The sequence below is a fragment of the Vulpes vulpes genome, chromosome X (genome assembly GCF_048418805.1).
Source record: "Vulpes vulpes isolate BD-2025 chromosome X, VulVul3, whole genome shotgun sequence".
Lineage (NCBI taxonomy): Eukaryota > Metazoa > Chordata > Mammalia > Carnivora > Canidae > Vulpes > Vulpes vulpes.
In genome coordinates, this window is record NC_132796.1 from 84,830,462 (window position 1) to 84,848,259 (window position 17,798).

At 41.4% G+C, this 17,798-nt stretch overlaps 1 pseudogene; it reads left to right on the top strand.

Moving 5' to 3' along the window:
• Positions 1-1,780: 1,780 nt before the first annotated feature.
• On the top strand, positions 1,781-7,494 carry LOC112908449 (SH2 domain-containing protein 3A pseudogene; annotated as a pseudogene).
• The last annotated feature ends 10,304 nt before the right edge of the window (positions 7,495-17,798 follow it).

The window sequence follows — 17,798 nt, forward strand, 5'->3', positions numbered from 1 at the left end:
GAACCACTTTATGAAGTCGCTCAGTTTTTCTGGGTATATCCAGGTGTACATGAAGTATACATGTTGATAAAGTTCTGTTCGGTTTTTTTTTTTTTTTCATTTTTTTAAAAGAGATTTTATTTATTTATTCATGAGAGACAGAGAGAGAGAGAGAGAAAGAGACGCAGGCAGAGACACAGGCAGAGAAGCAGGCTCCCTACAAGGACCGCGATGCGGGACCAACTCCCCCCAGGATCATGCCCATGCGAAGGCAGATGCCCAACCAACCACTGAGCCACCCAGGCGTCCCCGTTTTTTTCATGTTTATCCGTCTTTTATTACAGAGTGTTTCAGCCAAGAACTTAGAAGGGTGAAGGGAAAATTCTTTGTCCTCCCCCTACAGTAGCTGTAAATAATCCACCAGTTTTTAGGGAAAAGGGGAAGCCTGTCTGAAGTCTTTGCAGGTGAGAGGAGTTGCTGATATTTTGCTATGTTCTAGTGACAATATCGTCACTTACCAGCTAAGAAGTACTGTTACCAAAGCATGTACACAAAGAGCGTTATACTTGCTCCTGCAGAACAGTGAGTCACCAAAGTTAAGCAATAGCTGCATCTGAAAAGCAAGCAGTAGCTTTTATCAAAACCAAAGTAATAAGCCCAGGGGACCTTAAAGCTATACTCAAAAGCTGGAGGTGAAGGTGTTGATTTGATTTTTTTAAAGGCATTGCAGTTCCCTTAATTTTTAACTTGTCCCATGTTCCAAAATATGAAAACCAGAAGATGCTGCATCTTTTTAAAAACACAAGTTTGGTACGCAAGGCTGCAATTATGGCAAACCCTTTTTGCGTTAAAAATGAGAACAAATGGTGAATGTTACTTAACATGAATAGATTTTCAGTGGAATATTTAATGAAAGAAAAGATAATTGTGATCATTATTCTGGGGTATTTTGTATAATAGTAGAAAGACTACAAAATGTTCCCTTCTATTCATTTGTGGAAGGTTCTTAACAAAGAACTCATGTATTCCTAAGAAAACTTCAGTTTTTAATTATGCCTAAGTATATAGCTAGTAATGCTTCAGTGAAAGTAGATAATTTATCTGAATATCTGAATGCAGGGAAGCAACAAACGGAATTCAGGCCAGAAAATGAAGTGGTCCTTAATGAGGGGTGTGGATCTCTTACAGAATGCATTATTTTGTCCAAAAAAACAAGGTATTTGATATCACAGCCAAAAAAAATGGCAGAATTGAAAAATGTTTTCCCTATTAAAAAAATATATGTTTAAAAAATATATGTATGTTTCTTTGAATTTGGGGGGAACAATATTTTTAAAATACTGTGTCTCAAAAGTGGCTTCAGGGATAGATACTAAATTATGAGGCCTGAACCAAAATGTTCAGGAAATAGGATGTCTTGACCAAATCAATTTTCTTTTTTTTTTTAAGATTTTATTTATTTATTCATGGCACACAGAGAGAGAGAGAGAGAGAGGGAGAGAGAGAGGCAGAGATACAGGCAGAGGGAGAAGCAGGCCCCATGCAGGGAGCCTGATGTGGGACTTGATCCCGGGTCTCCAGGATCACGCCCTGGGCTGAATGCAGGCACTAAACCGCTGAGCCACCCGGGGATCCCGACCAAATCAATTTTCTGATGAAATGCAGGTGAATTTATTTTTGCTCAAGTCTTTGCTAATGAAAATATTCTAAAGAGTATTGTTTCTCTTTGTTTAATTAGTAAAACCAAATTCAATTGCATTAGATTAATAAAAAACAAAAAGAGCTTTTGTCATGCTTGAACATGCGGTACAGTTTTGGATTATCATTTTGAACAACAATCACTCTCCAGTAGTCCAGGTACAGAAGATGAATTAATGCTTACTTGTATTGATAATAAACAGAAATAAAAATCTCTGATAACAGGCTTATTGTGGAGGTTCATTTTTTTTATTCTGAATGGAAGACAGCAAGATCCCCTGATTAATCAATTGGAAGTTGTCTCTAATGGATCAATCCATTTTTAGAAAATCCAATTTTCTTAACAGGAAACGTTAAGAGTTTCCCCATACAAAGTGGATTGACACAGAAGAGTTTGAATATTTGGTACTTAAACATTTTTATCCTTTTTCTCACTTTCCAAACTCAACTTTGTGCATTTTCTGCATGCAGCTATGACAGAAGCTATGTGCCCTGGCCCCAGCTTTGGTTGTTGGTGTAGGTCAGGCTACATGCAGAGTGCTAAACAATTCACCAGCTGTGTATCAGAATGTGTGAGTACAAGGGGATCTGCCATAAACTATTCCTATTCATTGCATGGGAAGGATAAGGGGCCAAAAAAAGGAAGGCATATTTTTCTGGGCTCCACTCTAAGAAAGACCTAAATTACATCTCTTCTCTCCTTATGAGCTTCAATAATGGAACTCGCAAACCTGCAATCCTAATGAGAAAAAAAAGCTGGTGGGGGGGAGGGGAGAGGCACCATGTCCAACATAGTAGAAAGAGAAAAGAAGCAAAGACAATAGGTTTAAACAGATGAGAACACGGGAAACATGCTGCTCATGGAAAACCTTATCATGACTTTGTGAATTGATCTAGCAAATATAATTATGAGAAGTATATTTTTAATGCCACAGAATAAAATACGAGGGAGAAGATAAACAACAAGCTTAGTTGGTTATTTGCCCAATTTCACTTTTTGGATACATTTCTCTTCACCGCCCATTTATAGGAGGGTAGGTATTTCGAAATGGTAGCAGAATTATCCCCAGTTTAAACCTCTTAACTAAGCTTCTTAACTAAGTTTTAAGATGTTCTAGGTTGGTCTTTGCAATTAAAAACTAAAAATAAGGGATCCCTGGGTGGCGCAGCGGTTTGGCGCCTGCCTTTGACCCAGGGCGCGATCCTGGAGACCCAGGATCGAATCCCACGTCGGGCTCCCGGTGCATGGAGCCTGTTTCTCCCTCTGCCTGTGTCTCTGCCTCTCTCTCTCTCTGTGACTATCATAAATAAATAAAAATTTAAAAAAAAAAAAAAACTAAAAATAAAATATCCTACCACCTTCTTCTGCCATGATTTCCCTGATAGGCAATGTAATGTGACTCAGAAAACTAATTCTCTAGTTTTCCTCTGCCAACTCCTAGCTGTGTGTTGTGAGGAAAAAAAGCTAGCCTCACTGGAGCTAAGTGTCTTTATCTCAGAAATAACAGGATTGGACTGGGCCATACTCAGGGCTCTTTTTCCACTGTAAAATTCTATTCCTGTTAAGAATTATTTCTGTTTTTTAAGATTTTATTTATTTACTCATGAGAGACACAGAGAGAGAAGCAGAGACACAGGCAGAGGGAGAAGCAGGCTGCCTGAAGGGAGCCTGATGTGGGACTCCAGCCCAGGACTCTGGGATCACCACCTAAGCCAAAGGCAGACACTCAACCACTGAGCCACCCAGGTGCCCTATTATTTCTCATTTTGAGCTGGGCCTGCTTAGTGTAGAGCAAAAAAGAGATCCAGAAGAAAAAAGAGTTAAAAATCAACAATTTAGGCCAGGAAAAAAAATGTCAGTCTTGAATTATCCAAATACAAATACACACAAAAGACATAATTTCTTAAACTTCCCTTCACTTTGTAGTGTATGGTAACATTATTTTGGAATGTAATTAATAATATTCAGAATGCCTCCATTTTGAGGAAGATTATTATTATTTTTTTTTACTTCTTCTACAAGCACAAAACACTGTTTAAAACACTTGGATGGCAAATGTGATGCTTATCAGTGGCAACACTTGAGGCAGAATTGCTTTTCCATGTCCCTAGTGTCACCAGCCAGACCCCAAGACCTAACTTTTACTGCCCACCTGTTTGGACTCACTGACCTTTGTCCCACATTTTTCTTAATATCTTCTTGTCAGTTTATCTCTTAACTCAGACAAACGGAAATCTAAACCCAATCTCAAACATAGCAACTGCCCCGACCAGAACTCTAGCTGGCCCAGACCAGTATGAACATAAGTCCCCCAACCCCCGTGACTTGAGCCTGCACAGATGGACCATGAAGTGACCTCTAGAATGACCAAAATCCACCCAAGGAGGAGCACAAGCTTTGTTTATGTAACATACAATGTATGGGTAGGCACATTTCCTTAAGGAGCATGTGTGACCTTATGCCCGCGCCTACGTATCATATGAGGATCCCCCTTTTTAGGTAAGCTCTACACTGAATGTGGGGCTTGAACTTGCACCTCAAGATCAAGAGATCAAGAGTTGCATACTCTACCAACTGAGCCAGACAGTTGCTCTCAAGGATTTCTTTTTAAAAATAATCATCCTTATCCTAAATAGAAGGAACTTATACACCTTTGTGTAGGAAGCCACAGCTTTGGAAGTTATTCCCTGTGATCTCCTTATTTGCTGCAAATAAAGTTTCCTTTGTGTGACATCTCACCTGGTGTAGTTTCTATCTGTGACTCATCAAGAAGTGAACTCAACGGCTAATTAAGTTACACTAGCAAAAGGGCATTTTTGAGGTCACATTTTTTTTTGAGGTCACATGTTAAGAAAATTTCATACTGGGCCGTGCAGTCAATTAAGTATCCAACTCTTGATTTTGGCCCAGGTCCTGATCTCAGGGGCATGAGATCCAGCCAAGTCAGGCTCCAAGATCAGCTCAGAGTCAGCTTAAGACTCTCTCCCTCTCCCTCTGCCTCTCTCCCACAGACTTGTGCTCTCTCTAAATAAATAAGTTGTTAAAGAGAAAAGAAAGCTTCAAACTCTTCAGTTTTGATATCTAGTTATTATCATGGAGTACATTTTTTTGTTTGCTTGTTTTAAAGATTTTATTTATTTATTTGAGAGAGTGAAAGAGAGCACGAGCACAGAAGGAGAGGGAGATGCAGACTCCCCCATGAGCAGAGAGCCCAACATGGGGCTTGATCACAGGACCTCCAGACAACAACCTGAGCAACAGACAGACACTCAACAGACTGAGCCACCCAGATGCCCTCATGGGACACATTTTTTTTAGTGTCTCAGTATAAAAGACATTATGACATCTAAAGACAAGTTGATGCTTTATGTCACTTGAATTCCAGGGTTTAAAAGTAAACACTCTTTCACATTTATAAAAATGGTAATGTCAAAAGCAATAGATTGAATAAATTATTTTTTCTAACACAAGATCGAAGATAATAACATCTGTTTGAAATAATGGTAACTTAATTAAATTGTCTTCAAGATTTTAATGAATTTTTAAAAAAGATTTTATTTATTTATTCATGAGATACAGAGAGAGAGGCAGAGACATAGGAAGAGAGAGAAGCAGGCTCCTTGCAAGGAGCGCAATGCAGGACTCAATCCCCAGACTGGGAACATGTCCTGAGGCGAAGGCAGATGCCCAACCACTGAGCCACCCAGGTATCCCGATTTTAATGAATTTTTAAGAAAAACAACTTGTAAGTATCTCCCTAGGGAGTGTCATTTTCTAAAAATTAAGCTTTTAAAAAATAAATAATAAAAATTAAACTTAAAAAATTTGTCTTTTTTTTAAATTTGTTTTACTTTTTAATTGAAATATACTTGACATATATTAGTTTTAGAAGTACAACATAGTGATTTGACATGTACATTATGATAAGTGTAGTTACCATCTGTCGCCACCCAGTTATTAAAATATTATTTTTTTAAAGATCTTATTTATTTCTTTGAGAGAGAAAGAGCAAGAGCAAGAGAGTGGGAAGAGGGGCAGAGGGAGAAGGAGAGAATCTCAAGCCAACTCTGACTTAGCTTGGAGCCCAACTAGGGGTGGTGGGCTGGGGGGAGGGGGCAGCCTCTTGGCAGCTCCGTGGGTCCTAGCCCAGATGTGGAAGACTCAGGACTGTTGAAAGTACAGAATTCAAACCCTGGACCCTCTAGGCCCAGGAACTCCATGCAGATGCTACAGGATGGAGAGGATTTTACCAGCCAAACTTGGTACCAGTGCCCCCTGTCCCGTCAGAAGGCTGAGGTCTTCCTTCAGCAAGATGAGGACTTTGTGGTTGTACCCCTGGTCCCATGGGGGCCACCCAGTGATCTCCTGCTGCTGGCAGGCCTCAGTCCTACACTTTAACATGCTCCATATATGGCCCTGCATCCCTGAACAAGCCAGCCCACAGCCCTCTTTCAGCTAGAGGATGAGTGTTTCCCAAGTCTGCCCTCCTGGCTCCCAGCTATGTGGCCAGGCAGCATCCACTGTCCTAGGCCGAGGGGCTGTGGCCTCCAGGCCCGAGATACAGCAAGGACCTGTTTGACCCAGCTTTAGTGAGGACACCCTCCCAGACAGCTCAGCTCAGATAGAGTTGCCCAGGACTAGGAAGTGGAGTGGCAGGTAGCCCTCAGGTTTGAAGCACATGGGGGCAATCAACAGAAGACCACTGTGGACCAGGAGTCCCAGATGTGCCCACATATGCCTTCCCTGGAATGGGTAGTGATCCCATACTGTTGGAGATCCCACTCAGTGGTTCTATGTAATGCATTAGGACACCCCCAACCTACTATCAGCTGGTGGCCCAAGTCCAGATTGCCCAATGCCCAAGTAATGCCCCCTGGCCACAGTAGCCCAGAAACAGAGGCTTAATGGTGGGAAGTCTATGGAAAAGAGGAAAAGGAATACAGACGTTTTGCAGGACCACAGGCTGAAGTCTCTTTCTGCCCCCCTAACAGCTCCTTTTGTCTGCTGGGCCCCCAGAATAGGCTGAACCCAAAGACCTGTTCCTGGAGTACCCTGGAGAGCACCGACCTACACCTATTACTGGTGGGCTGTCAAGCTACACTCCTTCTAAGAGTGACCAAGACTCACAGGTGTGCCATGGGGGTCGCCTCTGGCCTGGAGCTACTCACGCTTCCCCATAGGCATCGCTTAAGGTGGAAACTTCTGGAGACACACGAGGTGCTGGTGCCGGCAGTGCTGGGCTGCGCGGGGCAGCTTGAGGAGCCCGCGGGCACCTTGAGGAGCCTGGTGGCTCTGGCACTGGTGCTGTAGGCAGGGGCAGCAGGGGATCTGCCTGGATAGACCTCGGTCAAGAGCGCCCTGCTCACGTCCCCAGTGTCCCGGCTGGGATGCACCTGGTGCCAGCTCCGAAGGAGCCACAGAGGCTGCGCTGGCCTTGGAGCAGGAGCTGAAGCCGCTGAGGCGGAAGTTGGACGTGGGCAGCTGACCCTGTGAGCCCAGCGAGGGGGCGCTGCCGCATGTGGTGCCCGCGGTGCCCTGCTGTTGAGCAGGGAACTTCTGGGCCGCTAGTCGGAGTCACGAGGAGCCGCTGTGCACCCAAGTTCCGCGAAGCGGCGGCGGGGCTCCTGAGAAAGGCTGCTCTGGGGAAGCTGAGGTGTGGGGGCGCCACAAGCTGCACCTCTTGAGGAGTTCCAGCGCGTCCTCAGCGTCCTTTCACAGTGCCTGGAGACAGAGGATTGAAAGTACAGACCTTCTTTTTCATACTACAACACCCAAGCTTTGGCAAACCCAGCTGACACCAAGGAAGTCGCCCTGCGCTGCTCACACAGCCAATCGAGGTGGGAACCCACATTCTGCCCCACAAAAGTGGGGGCAGATTTGCAAAACCCCATCCTGCTCCCTAAAAATGTACGTGGATCTTTGGGTGAGGGATGGCTTCCTCCCCCACATTAGGATATCCAGGTTTCTAGAGACTCTGGATGTCCTACCTGACCCAACCTCCCCAAACATATCCTACAAATGGTGAATATAAGGCTTTTAATGGAAAGAGAACTTGCAGATCTCTTACTCAGAAGCCAGAGTTCAAATGTTTCTCCTTCTTCTTCTTCTTCTTCTTCTTCTTCTTCTTCTTTTTAAAAAAGATTTTATTTATTCATGAGAGACAGAGAGGCAGAGACATAGGCAGAGGGAGAAGCAGGCTCCCTGCCTTGAGCCGGATGGGGGACTCAATCCCAGTACTCCAGGATCATGACCTGAGCCAAAGGCAGATGCTCAACCACTGAGCCACCCATGCGACCCTCAAACGCTTTTTAAAGACTGTGTGACTTCTAGCAAATGGCTCAACCGTTCTATGCCTGCATTCAACTTAAAAGTGAGGCTGTGGGGGCACCTAGGTGGCTCAGTCACTTGATTTGGACTCTTGATTTGGCTGAATTCATGATCTCGGGGTCCTGAGATGCAACCCTGCCTTGGGCTCCCCACTTAGCAGGAAGTTGGATTCAGATCCTTTCCCTCTGCCCCTCCCTCCCCTCATGCACGTGCTTGTGAGCTCAGACTCTCTCAATCTCTCTAAAATCAATCAATCAATCAATCAATCAATCTTTTTTAAAAAGTGAAGCTGTATTCTTTCTAGGGGTTGTCATGGGGATTAAAGCTCAGTGTTTAAATATCATGAGTGAAGAATGCCTGGCACAGAGTAGGTGCTCAATACTTCCTTTTCTCAGTAAAGCTGTGGTGAAAACAAACAAACAAAAAAAAGAATCTTTCTTTTTCTGTTTTAAGTTTTCAACCATGGAAAATACTCACTGGCAAATTAGTTATATTTTTTTAAATTGTCTAAGAATAAGAGAAATTTTAAATATTAATTAGTAGGAAATAATTTTTATTGCATTTCTTTTATATGCTAGACAATATGCCATATATTTTACATGTATTTTCTAGTGTGAAAGATTGTTTACTTCTAAAGGATTTATATTTTGATAACAATCAAAATTTTTAGGTTAAACAAAATAAATTTTAAAACTAGATATGCAAAAAATATTTCATCTTTATTTTTTTTAAGATTTTATTTATTTATTCATGAGAGACACAGAGAGAGAGAAAGGCAGAGACATAGGCAGAGGAAGAAGCAGGCTCCATGCAGTGAGCCTGATACAGGACTCGATCCTGGGACCCCAGGATCACGCCCCTGGCTGAAGGCAGGCACTAAACTGCTGAGCCACCCAGAGATCCCAATCTTTATTTATTTTTTTTTTTAATTTTTATTATTTTTTTAAATTTATTTATTCATGAGAGATGTAGAGAGAAAGAGAGAGGCAGGGAGAGAAGCAGAGAGAGAAGCAGACTCCATGGAGGGAGCCTGATGCAGGACTCCATCCCGGGACTCCAGGATCATGCCCTGAGCCGAAGGCAGGCGCTGAACCACTGAGCCACCCAGGGATCTCCAATCTTTATTTATTTCTTAAAATATTTTATTTATTCATTTGAGAGAGAGAGCATGAGTGGGGGGAGGGGCAGAGGGGGAGGGAGACATAGGCTGTCCCATGAGTGTGGAGCCCAGCATGGGGCTGGCATGGGGCTTGATTCTAGGACCCTGGGATCATGACCTGAGTAGATGCTTAACTGGCTGAGCCACCCAGGTGCCTCCAAATATTCCATCTTTAAATGAACTACTGAAATGTGCATACCAGTAAAGAACCTTGCAGTTCTACTGCATTAAAAAAAAAAAAAAGCCATTAATTGTTTTGCCAAAGACATTAAATTAAAATAACCCTATTGGATTGGAAAATGAGGAGTTAAAAATAAAGGGGCTGAAGATTGCCTGAGTGACTTGGTTGGTTAAGTGTCTGACACTTCTGCTCAGGTTATGATCTTGGGGCCCTGGGATCAAGACCTGTTTTGGGCTCAGTGCTCAATGGGAGTCCTGCTTCTCCCTCTCCCTTCTCCCCCTATCCCCCTGCCCCTCCCCTGCCCTACTCATTCTCTCTCTCTCTCTTTCTCTCAAATAAATGAATAAAATATTTTTTTAAAAATCTGGATGCCTGGTAGATCAGTGGTTAAGCAGCTGCCTTGGCTCAAGGCGTGATCCCAGAGTTCTTGGATGGGGTCCTGCATAGGGCTCCCTGCATGGAGCCTGCTTCTCCCTCTGCCTATGTCTCTGCCTCTCTCTCTCTCTCTCTGTCTCTTGTGAATAAATAAATAAAATCTTTTTTTAAAAAAGTATTTTAAAAATATTTTTTATTTATTTTTTTTAAGTTTTTAAAAAAGATTTTATTTATTTATTCACGACAGACACAGAGAGAGAGAAAGGCAGAGACATAGGCAGAGAGAAGCAGGCTCCATGCAGGGAGCCCTATGTGAGACTCAATCCTGGGACTCCAGGATCACTCCCTGGGCAGAAGGCAGGCACTCAACCGCTAAGCCACCCAGGCGTCCCTCCTCAAAAAATTAAAAATAGAACGATCATATGATCTAGCAATGCTACTTAAGGGTATATATCCAAAATAATTAAAAATGAAGTCTCAAAGAAATATTTGCATACCCATGTTCTAGCAGCATGATTTGTAAGAGCTGAGAGGTGAATGCAACCCAAATCTTAGTCAATGGATAAATGGATTTTAAAAATGTAGTATGTACATGCAATAGAATATCATTCTGTCTTAAATAGAAAGGAAATCTTTTTTTTTCCTTTTTAAAGATTTATTTACTTATTTATGAGACACAGAGAGAGAGAGAGAGAAGCAGAGATATAGGCAGAGGGAGAAGAAGGCTCCCTGCAGGGAGACCGATGTGGGACTCTATCCCAGATCCTGGTATCCAGCCCTAAGCCCAAGGCAGACACTCAACCACTGAGCCACCCAGGCATCCCACAGAAAGGAGATCCTGCCACATGCTACAACATGGATGAAACTTAAGGACATTATACCAAAGGAAATAAACCAATCACAAAAAGACAAATAATGTATGATTCCACTCATATGAGTCAAATTCATAGAGAAAGTGGAATGGCGATAAGGAAGGGTAGAGGGAAAAGAGGAGTCTTTAAACAGGCATTGTGTTTCATATTTCCAAGATGAAAAACTTATGGAGATTTCTTGCACAACAATGTGAATATGCTTAACACTGCTCAACTGAATACTATAAATGATTAAGATGGTAAATTTTATGTTAAGTGTTTTTCTACAAGATAGATCATTTACATTTCTAAGTCAATTAATGTTTTTATAACCTTTTTTATTAAAAAAATGAAATGCAAGATGATCACTAAAATCATTGTTTTTCTGTCTAAAGAATATGCCATTATGTCAATATTTAAACAATTATTCTACTTAAGAAGAAAACATCACACATTTAAATTGATGAGTATATTCCCCTGAAGACATATAAACACAATAATGTTGCCTTTTGGAAGATAAACAAGTGAAAATTGATAAAGATCTGATGATTTGGTAGGACAATAGCTGTGATTTTCACTTTGGATACTGTAAAAGATGATGTAATAAAGGTAAAGATTAATTTAAATCCAAGTAATTTCTTTTTTTTTTAAGATTTTTTTTATTCATTCATGAGAGAGAGAGAGAGAGGCAGAGACAGAAGCAGGCTCCGCAGGGAGCCTGATATGGGACTCGATCCCGGGTCTCCAGAATCAGGCCCTGGGCCAAAGGCAGCGCTAAACCGCTTAGCCACCTGGGCTGCCCAAATCCAAGTAATTTCTAATGTGTATCAGAAAAATCATAGATTATCCATATTTTCACCACTTCACAGGTTAATAGGTATTTATGTAAGAAGGGGATACTGAAGGAAATGGATAAGGAATAACAAACATATTAGTTTCCAGAGATTTAGAGGCAAGTAAGTGAATATAAAAGGATTTCAGTAATATGATAGACCAAATGTCGATATCCGTAACATTTAGAGAGCTACTCAGTCAAAAATATATAAACATCCCCATTGAAAAACAGGCATGGCCAACGAAATGTACTTTGCAAAGGAAAAGTAGCAAATAATCGGTAGACATGAACTGAAAAGTTAGCCTCAATAGCAATTGGAAAATAAAATGATTTTTTTAAGTAGTCCCTATGCCCAATGTGGGGCTTGAACTCATAGCCCTGAGATCAAGAGTCCCATGCTTTACTGAATGAGCCAGCCAGGTGCCCCCAAAATAAAATATGATTTTATGCAAATATTACTTCAGCTTTATTTGTCATGTTAACTGAAATTTACTATAAAATTCTTCCTCTTGGAGTACCTGTATAGCTCAGTCTGTTAAGGGGCCTGCTTCATTTTGGCTTAGGTCATGATCTTAGGGTTGTGAGATTGAACCCAATGTCTGCCTCATGCTCAGCTAGGCAAGATGGAGGATCTGCTTGTGATTATCTCTCCCTTTCCCACTGCCCCTTCCCCCACTCATGCTCTCTCTCTCTCTCAAATAAATAAATAAATAATTTTTTAAAGAAAATTTATTTATTTATTTATTTATTCATAAGAGACACAGAGAGAGAGAGAGAGGCAGAGACACAGGCAGAGGGAGAAGCAGGCTCCCCTCAGGGAGCCCTATGTGAGACTCAGTCCCTGAACTCCAGAATCAGGCCCTGAGCAGAAAGCAGAGCTTAACTTCTGAGCCATCTAGGCATCCCAAATAAAATCTTTTTTTAAAAAAAATTTATTCTATTTTGGTAAAAGTATTCTGAAGGACCTTAACAATATTGTATATCTTTTGAGCTGGTTGCCCCAATTTTTAGAAGTGCAAAAAATTCTTGCATACTTGCATTCATCACAGCATTACATCTTGTGTAGCATAAAATTGGAATGAACCTAAATGTTCCATAAAAAAGGAATGACTAAATAATATACAATGAAATGCTACACAGCTTTAAAAGAATTGTAATAGCTTAAGAAATTATCAAGATGTTTAGATTTAGAAAGGATGCAAATTATATATTTAATGTTACTTTAAAGCATTATTTATTTTAAAACGAAAATATAATATGTGCATGGAAAGACAAAGAATGTTAAATGTTAACAAGTGCTAAAAATATATATATCATTAGGTGGTAGAAGGGATGGTTTTAAAAAATTTTATATAATACACTGCTCTCATATAAATATGTGTTACTTTTGTCATTTTTAAATTGTGTGTGATAATAATCCTTTAGGAAATCAGAAAAGCTGAGTTATTTTTAGATGCCCATTTGCCCTATGAAGACTTTATTACCAAAGCTCTTCTATTTTTGTAAAAAAAAACAACAACAACAACAACAGATATGTTAAGATATAATTAACATACCATACAACTCATTCATTTAAAGTACACATTATATTGATTATTGAAAGCATGATATTGACATCTCCAACTGGGATGCCTGGGTGGCTCAGTGGTTGAGTGTCTGGCGTCTGCTCAGGGTGTGATCCCAGAGTACTAGATCCAGTCCCACATCGGGGTCCCTGCAGGGAGCCTGCTTCTCCTTCTGCCTGTCTCTCTCTCTCTCTCTCTGTGTCTCTCATGAATAAATAAATAAAATCTTTAACAACAACAACAAAAAAGATGAAGTCTCCAACTATTATTGTTGAATTGTCTATTTCTAATTTCAGTTCCATCAGATTTTGTTTCATGCAATTGGGGGCTCTGTTGTTACGTGACTGTGTTTCTACCTGTTTCTTTACACTGTTATAACCGTAAGAGAGAATTATTTTTCTATCCTCCGTGATGGCACAGCGCATTGTTCATTAGTATATTACATCTTGTTTCACAATTCACTGTCATTTTTATGATTTTGTACCTGTCTCTTGCCCTACTGGGCCTCAATTATCTTTGCACAGCGGAATTTTTTTTTAAGATTTTATTTATTTATTCATGAGACACAGAGAGAGACATAGGCAGAAACACAGGCAGAGGGAGAAGCAGGCTCCATGCAGGGAGCCCAATGTGGGACCGAAGGCAAGCCCTAAACCGCTGAGCCACCCAGGAATCTCCTGCACAACAGAATCTAATCAAGTACAAGGGACATAAGAATAGCTAGTAAATGTTAAATGAATGAATGAATGAATGAATCCCTTGTTTTGTATTTAGCCTCAAAGACATTCCTGCCATGCTTAATTATTTTTGCTTCTAGATAGTGATACACAACATCCTCAAATGCAGTTCCAAAAAGTTCAACTGACATTTGAAAATGTCAAGCTGAATTTGGATAAAATCCCCCATCCCAATTTCCTTTGCAAATTTCAGAATATGTTATATTCAACTTAATTGTGTGAAAAAATTAGCCTAGCTGCAAAGGATGAGTTCTGTACCTTTGTAACATCTACTAATATATATTTACAGCACTTTTATATATATTATTTCATTTTTCTCTTGTATTTTAGAGTTTAAATTTCCCCACTATTGGGACACCTGGGTGACTCAGCGATTGAGCGTCTGCCTTTGGCCCAGGGCATGATCCAGAAGTCCTGGGATCGAGTCCCCCATCGGGCTCCCTGCATGGAGCCTGCTTCTCTCTGACTATGTCTCTGCCTCTCTGTGTGTGTGTCTCTCAAGAATAAATAAATAAAATCTTTAAAAATAAATAAATAAATTTCCCCACCATTAATGCCATTAGGGGGATGTTAGAAAAAGTAAGAAACTGGAACAGAAAAAAAACAAAGTACAGGGTATTAAATGTTTTCCTCAATTATTGCTATTCTATTTGCTATCTTCCATTAACCTGGTTTATAGCCTGGAACTGCCACATAACAGGAAATACTAGATTATTTACTTTCTAGAAAAATACTCACAGAGCAATTTTGAAAAATGTGAACATAAGCTTGGATGAAAGTTCAGTTTGTTGTAAAAATGCTATTATTTTCTTTAAAAGTTAATCTACTCCTTATATGATTGTATAGTCACACTGCTAAACATTTGGAAATGTATTTGGCTACCTAAGCCATGCAAAAAGAGTACTTAAGAGAAAGTGTTTTTAAAATAATATAACAGTGTAATTAGTAATAATGTTAGTAATATTAACTTTTAATGAAAGTCTCCTCAGAGAGGCTGGCTCAGTTGGTAGAGCAAGCAGCTCTTGATCTCAGGGTCGTGAGTTCAAGCCCCATGCTTGGCATAGAGCTTACTTAAAATAAATAAATAAATGGTTTTAAAAAAGAAAGTCTCCTCTGAAACCTTACTTTTGACACTTATGTACATGATAAAATATAATAAACATAAATGATAATTTTATATATAACAACCATGTAGTATATAATTATATATGTAACTATGATAATAATCATATGCACCTGATAATTATATATATAATTATATATATTATAGAAATATAACTATTGTTAGGGAGAAAAAATTTCTCTGTTCAAGATCCTTGTAGCTGGACTAAGAATTCAGTTGACATGAGGCAGATTAATAGAAGAAAATCAAATTTCGTTTTATATGTACAGGGTACCCATATGAACATGAAATTCCAAAGACTGTCAGACAACATGAGACTTATATGACGTCCTGAGCTAAGATGAGGGTTGGGGGCCTGGGGATACAAAGGGGAAGTAGACCTTAGCAGTAAGGTGAGAGGAGATCTTTGAAAAACAAAGAATGCTCTTTTATGCAAATAAGTGCCTTAGGTAAAGATGAATCTCTGTTAATAACTCTCTTCCTGTAACCCACTCTCCTTTCCCGTGTAAATTTAGGCAGTTGAGGGGGTGGTAAAGAGCTTTTCCTGAATCTGCTGGGTTTTGATTGCTCTTAACTCAAAATAATCTTCATGCCAAAGTAGCCCATTTTTAGGTTGCCTGCCCTTGGCCCTACACACTATATGTAACTTTTAACTACATAAAAGTTTTTACAGGGATCCCTGGGTAGCACAGCGGTTTGGTGCCTGCCTTGGGCCCAGGGCATGATCCTGGAGTCCCGGGATCAAGTCCCACATCAGGCTCCCTGCATGGGGCCTGCTTCTCCCTCTGCCTGTGTCTCTGCCTCTCTCTCTCTCTCTCTCTCTCTCTCACTGTTGCTCATGAACAAATAAATAAAATCTTTTAAAAAAATAAATAATTTCACATAGAAAATATAGCTTGAAAAAGTATACAAAATGTTTAAAGTGATTTTTAAATATTTGGTTATTTTTCTTCTCCTTCCCTTTTCTTTCCTTTTCTGTGTTTTCCAAATTGTGTACTGTGGAGGCCGAGAAAATTAAGGCCATTCCACTTTAAGTTCAGCATTAGCACAAGTTGCCACCATCCCAGGCCCCTGTGAGTAAGAGCTGAAATTTACATTACTTCAGTTACAGGAAAAAAAAAAAAAAAAAAAACAGCTTACAGTTTAACGCCCTAGAAAGCCCCATATTAGAATGAGAACAGAGCCCAAGCTTGAGCTTGTAAATAAACCCTCGTGTATTTACATCCCTGTTGGCTCCTTGGTGGTTTCTCGGATTCGCAATCTTGGGCACAACATTTGGGGGCTCTTCCAGGATCCGAGAGACCCCCAGGACCCCATCTGGAGGGTCCCACGTGTAGTGAGTGCACTCAACTTTTTCCGCCTTTTGCGCGCATATTCTCTGAGAGCTCTACACCGTACTTTTACCTGTAGGAATTCCAATCTGGATTGGGTCAACATCGGCTTAGGCAGATGCGCTGGTGGGCCGTCGACTGGGGGGGTCTTGAGGAGACATCCCTTGCCCCCGCCAGGAGGACAGGGTCCTCATCTGTAAGGAGGACAGGAGTCCTCGTCTGTAAGGAGGGCTGACTGCCAGCCCTTCGGGTTACTTTCTGTTTTGTCTCTGTGGCCGCATTGGAATGTTTTTCTGTATTGTTGGGTCCTTGTTATTTGTCTTTACTGTCTGTGTCTTGGTGTGGATTGGGGACATAATGGGGGAGACACAAAACACTCCCCTGTCTCTTATGTCTCTTCTTGGATGTTAGGGAAAGAGCTCGTAATCTGAGCACAGACATACAGAGAGAGAGATTTCAAATTTATTGCATATCAGAATGGCCGACCTTTGATGTGGGATGGCCCCGAGAAGGAACTTTCCACCTACCTATTATCTTACAGGTTAAGGCCGTGATCTTCAGGGATAAACCGGATGGCCACCCTACATCCTGGTCTGGCAGGACATGACCAAGAATTCCCCTCCTTGGCTAAAACCATTTTTACCCCTCAAAGCGCACAACTCGGCTGAAGGTAAGGAGAGACTCCGGGTCCACCACCAGACTCTAGTGGCAGGTCTCCAGGCTCCCGCAGGCAAGCCTCCCAATCTGGCCAAGGTCTATGGTGTGAGACAGGGTAAGGATGAGAGTCCAGTGGCCTTCTTAGAGAGAATCATGGGGGCTTTTAGGCAGTACACCCTATGAACCCAGAAGCCCCGGAAACAAAGGCCGCAATTATCATGGCTTTTGTTAACGAGGCCGCTCTGGACATTAAAAAGAAATCGCAAAGAGTAGAGAGACTAGGAGAGAAGAGCTTGCAGGACTTAGTAATAGTAGCAGAACAAGTTTATAATAATAGAGAAAGTCCGGAAGAACAACAAACCAAACTAAGTGACCAGCAGACCCGAAACCTGGCCAAGATCCTGCTGGCCATAACCATGGACGACCCACGGGAAAGACGGAGGCACCTCAAGAAGCTGGCTTCAGGGACAGGTAAGGAGGATGGCCCTGGTCCCCATCTGGAGCGCCCTAAACTGAACAAAAACCAATGTGCCATTGCAAGGAAGAGGGCCACTGGGTGAAAGACAAAAGACCTAAGGCCCCTGCCAAGATCTTAGAGATGGAGGACCTGGATGACTAGGGGAGTCGGGGTTCGGCACCCCTCCCTGAGCCCAGGGTAACTCTCAGAGTGGAGGGGCAACCTGTTGAATTCCTAGTGGACACTGGGGCACAACACTCGGTTTTATTACAGACCCAAAGGAAATTGGCAAGCAAGACTTCATGGGTGCAAGGGGCCACGGGCACCAGACAGTACTCAGGGACTACCCGAAGAACTGTGGATCTCGGCATGGGCCGGGTATCCCATTCCTTCATGGTCATCCCTGAGTGTCCCTAGCCGTTGTTGGGTCGGGACTTGCTCACCAAGATGGGGGCACAAATTTGCTTCCACCCCGAAGGGGCAAAAATCCTAAACAAGGAAGGGCACCCAATTCAGGTGCTT